We start from the raw sequence: 5427 nt of genomic DNA on the forward strand, positions 1-5427 counted from the left end.
ACCATCCTGGTCTATACCCTGTCTATTGATCAGAAAAGCATGGTGGACCATCCTGGTCTATACCCTGTCTATTGATCAGAACAGCCTGTTAGCATGGTGGACCATCTTGGTCTATACCCTGTCTATTGATCAGAACAGCCTATTAGCATGGTGGACCATCCTGGTCTATACCCTGTCTATTGATCAGAACAGCCTGTTAGCATGGTGGACCATCCTGGTCTATACCCTGTCTATTGATCAGAACAGCCTGTTAGCATAGTGGACCATCCTGGTCTATACCCTGTCTATTGATCAGAACAGCCTGTTAGCATAGTGGACCATCCTGGTCTATACCCTGTCTATTGATCAGAACAGCATGGTGGACCATCCTGGTCTATACCCTGTCTATTGATCAGAACAGCCTGTTAGCATGGTGGACCATCCTGGTCTATACCCTGTCTATTGATCAGAACAGCATGGTGGACCATCCTGGTCTATACCCTGTCTATTGATCAGAACAGCATGGTGGACCATCCTGGTCTATACCCTGTCTATTGATCAGAACAGGCTGTTAGCATGGTGGACCATCCTGGTCTAATCCCTGTCTATTGATCAGAACAGCCTGTTAGCATGGTGGACCATCCTGGTCTATACCCTGTCTCCTGATCAGAACAGCATGGTGGACCATCCTGGTCTATACCCTGTCTATTGATCAGAATTATTATCATTATTATTATTATTATTATTATTACTATTGTATTATTATTACAATTATTACTAATTGATAATAATGATAATAATAATAATAATGATTGTAATGATAATAATAATAATAATAATAATGATGATAATAATAATAATAATGATGATAATAATAATAATGATAATAATAATAATAATGATAATAATAATTGTATTGTGTAAAGTGGTTCCTTGCATCATTCAACAGAATCTGAAGTCACCATTTTGGCCCCTGGTGTCACAGACCATTATAGGCTAAAAAAGTTCATGTCATGCCCTGTGTTTGATTGGAATATGTTCAACTGATCTATAAAGACCAGATGATATTAGTTGTGGTAGTCATGGTATTATACTGTGTTATAAACATAGGGACCAGATTTACATCAGTGAATTTACATCAGTAACACTCTAATATGTTTGGACGTGGGTGGATGCACATGGATTGAATATGTGTCGTATGCATTAGAAGGTGAGGTACCAGCAGAGGTGTTTCCACAGGTAGGGGATCGTCCTCCAGACACCGAGGACAGACAGTCTCCGGTGGGCTTATTCTTCACAACAACCTCCTGACTGGACAGCGTCGCTGGGCTACAGAGCCCCATCTTCTCCTCCCGAGCATGCTGCCGTCGCAGAGCCACCTGCACACACACAGAGAGAAAGAGGAACACACAGAGAGAAAGAGGAAGAGGAACACACACACACAGAGAAAGAGGAACACACACAGAGAGAAAGAGGAACACACACAGAGAGAAAGAGGAACACACACAGAGAAAGAGGAACACACAGAGAGAGAAAGAGGAAGAGGAACACACACACAGAGAGAAAGAGGAACACACACAGAGAGAAAGAGGAACACACAGACACACAGAGAGAAAGAGGAACACACAGAGAGAGAAAGAGGAACACACAGCGAGAGAAAGAGGAAGAGGAACACACACAGAGAGAAAGAGGAACACACACAGAGAGAAAGAGGAAGAGGAACACACAGAGAGAAAGAGGAACACACAGAGAGAGAAAGAGGAAGAGGAACACACACACACAGAGAGAAAGAGGAACACACACAGAGAGAAAGAGGAACACACAGACACACAGAGAGAAAGAGGAACACACAGAGAGAGAAAGAGGAACACACAGCGAGAAAGAGGAACACACAGAGAGAGAAAGAGGAAGAGGAACACACACACAGAGAGAAAGAGGAACACACACAGAGAGAAAGAGAAAGAGGAAGAGGAACACACAGAGAGAGAAAGAGGAACACACACAGAGAGAAAGAGGAAGAGGAACACACACACACAGAGAAAGAGGAACACACACAGAGAGAAAGAGGAACACACAGACACACAGAGAGAAAGAGGAACACACAGAAACACAGAGAGAAAGAGGAACACACAGAAACACAGAGAGAAAGAGGAAGTGGAAGAGGAACACACACAGAGAGAAAGAGGAACACACACAGAGAGGAAGAGGCACACACACACACAGAGAAAGAGGAAGAGGAACACAGAGAGAGAAAGAGGAACACACACAGAGAAAGAGGAACACACACAGAGAGAGAAAGAGGAACACAAACAGAGAGAAAGAGGAAGAGGAACACACACACAGAGAGAAAGAGGAACACACAGAGAGGAAGAGGAACACACACAGAGAGAAAGAGGAACACACACACAGAGAGAAAGAGGAACACACAGACACACAGAGAGAAAGAGGAACATACACAGAGAGAAAGAGGAACACATACAGAGAGAAAGAGGCACACACAGAGAGAAAGAGAAACACACAGAGAGAGAAAGAGGAAGAGGAACACACACAGAGAGAAAGAGAAACACACAGAGAGAGAAAGAGGAAGAGGAACACACAGAGAGAAAGAGGAACACACACAGAGAGAAAGAGGAAGAGGAACACACACACAGAGAGAAAGAGGAACACACAGACACACAGAGAGAAAGAGGAAGAGGAACACACACACAGAGAGAAAGAGGAACACACAGACACACAGAGAGAAAGAGGAACACACAGAGAGAAAGAGGAACCCACACACAGAGAGAAAGAGGAACACACACAGAGAGAAAGAGGAACACACAGAGAGAAAGAGGAAGAGGAACACACAGAGGGAGAAAGAGGAACACACAGAGAGAGAAAGAGGAACACACAGAGAGAAAGAGGAAGAGGAACACACAGAGAGAAGAGGAACACACAGAGAGAAAGAGGAACACACACAGAGAGAAAGAGGAAGAGGAACACACAGAGAGAAAGAGGCACACACACAGAGAAAGAGGAAGAGGAACACAGAGAGAAAGAAGAACACACACAGAGAGAGGGGGAGAGAGAGAGGGAGAGAGGGAGAGAGGAAGAGAGGGAGAGAGAGAGAGAGAGGGAGAGAGAGAGGGAGAGAGAGAGGGAGAGAGAGAGGGAGAGAGGGAGAGAGAGAGAGGAACAGTTAGTTACTGTATTGAGGAAGAATAGAGACATGACAGACAAACAAGCAGGACATACAAGCAGGAAGGTAGACACAGACAGACAGACAGACAGACAGACAGACAGACAGACAGACAGACAGACAGACAGACAGACAGTTCCTACACCCAGCCTGCTCCAGGACCTCATTGGCCAGTTCCCACACCCAGCCTGCACCTGGACCTCATTGGCCAGTTCCTACACCCAGCCTGCTCCTGGACCTCATTGGCCAGTTCCCACACCCAGCCTGCACCTGGACCTCATTGGCCAGTTCCTACACCCAGCCTGCTCCTGGACCTCATTGGCCAGTTCCCACACCCAGCCTGCACCTGGACCTGATGTAAAATGCACGTGGAGAATATCTTTGGGTTTACTTTGACCACATCCTGCCTTTAATTAATATTAGCTCCTATTTTTGTCCACCAAATCTACCTACACATGAAAATATAGGAATTCCTGCATGTCAGTGAACTTGGAAACAATTGGACATTACATACTTTATAAAAATGTTGTTGTCTCACAATCATATAGCCTGAAGAAGGCTTTCTGACAGACAGGGAGTGACTTCAGCTTCTTCCACTGCTAGCAGATTAGGCTACTCTACATGTATCTGACTAAAGTATTGACCTTGGGCAAATTAGACAGTTGGAGCTGAATTCCACAAAGCCTGGTCTCTGATCATCAGAGAGTTCGTCATTAACTTCCTTCACTTTTTTCACACGTTTTTAGTAACCCAAATTAAAATGCCTTGTAGTAGTAAAATTATAGTTTACAAATTACAATGCATGCATACAGCAGGCAGCATATCTTTAAAGCAAAATTGATAGTGTACAATTTTGCCCTATTCTAATGTGGTATTTCATTAACCTGGATTCCATCCATGCTTCAGTCTGTATTGGTCTTCACATTTAGTCACAGCACAATGCACAATCCACTTATGCATATAATTGCAAAACAGCATTATTTACATTTACTGGGGGAAAAAAACATAATGCATAGCTTAATCGAAAGATCCCAATACAATGCACTGCTAAATTTTCCACAATGCACTATTGCAAACTGTAGTATTTTCCCTACCTGGGCCGTTGTAACTCTCTGCTGCTCGGCGATCAGTTTGCATTTCTGGCACTGACAGTCTCTCCAATTGCAGAAGCGCTTGTGTCCCTTCAGCGGCGACACGTAGCCGTGGTTCCTGCACCGGGAACACTTGAGCATCTGCGGGGGTTTCTTCCCGGGCGACGCGGACATGGGACCGGCACACTCCAGCAGCTTGGTCTGCTCGTCGTCGCTCATTGTTGAGGTGGTGGTAGCTAGTGATGATGGTGACAGTGGTTTCTAACCGGCTGCAGGAAAATCTTCAACTACAAAAAAACAACACTGATGCTCGGCGACCAACGGCTCTTCTCTCGCGACACAAGTGACATCTAGTACGGTGAGTTTATAGTATTGAAGTTTTTAATGTCACGAGAAGTTGAAGCAAGATTGAGAACCTACAAGGTTACTGTCCCACGTGTAGTCTCACCCTTCAACGTCACCGTGGACCGTTTGGCCCAGATCAACCTCAACATTCCGGTCCGTGGGGGGGATGGTTAGGCCGACCCAGCCCGGTCCTGGCGGGTCCTCCTCTCCTCTACCCACTCGCTGACCAGATTAATCCTGGCGTTGTACTATGAAGATCTAAGTTGTTTTAATCAAATGTGGCCTTGCGAAGCCCTCTGAACGCAACCCAGTGGACATAAGACAGTATTTTTCAAAAGACATATTTTTCTGGTTGAAATTTGATCGGGACATCTAACCAGATCACAACCAGATAAACATATATTTTTCATGACGTCTTTCTGGCATCTTATTTTGGTTAATATGTGGGTTTTGGTTGAAATCTGATTATATAAATGATCTAAATGCTAGGGTGATTCAGTTTAGCACATTTGGCAAACAAACAATTGGCAGAGCGCACCAAAGCGGGTTAATAAGGTCTGGTTGTATATTGTACCCAGTCAACACACTGGGCTCAGGAATATTCCATTTGAGACTCTGTGGACTAATGCATTTTCTTGCATTTTTCGTTGGACTGCATTTTTTGGACATGGTTCATTTAGGAGATCCATTTGTACTATCAATGACTGTGAAGAAAACAGTGGATTCAATCTAGAAACGGCCTTGTTTTGGTTAGTTGTGTCGATGAAGAACAGAAGTAACCTGTATTGATCTGGCTGAATTCATCCACGTCAGAAGTAACCTGTATTGATCTGG

At 44.4% G+C, this 5427-nt stretch overlaps 1 pseudogene; it reads right to left on the bottom strand.

The window, feature by feature from the left end:
- Window positions 1-1112: 1112 nt before the first annotated feature.
- On the bottom strand, window positions 1113-4467 carry LOC115151387 (doublesex- and mab-3-related transcription factor 1 pseudogene; annotated as a pseudogene).
- Between the last annotated feature and the right edge of the window lie 960 nt (window positions 4468-5427).

This window comes from Salmo trutta, chromosome 17, assembly GCF_901001165.1.
Source record: "Salmo trutta chromosome 17, fSalTru1.1, whole genome shotgun sequence".
NCBI classification, from domain to species: domain Eukaryota; kingdom Metazoa; phylum Chordata; class Actinopteri; order Salmoniformes; family Salmonidae; genus Salmo; species Salmo trutta.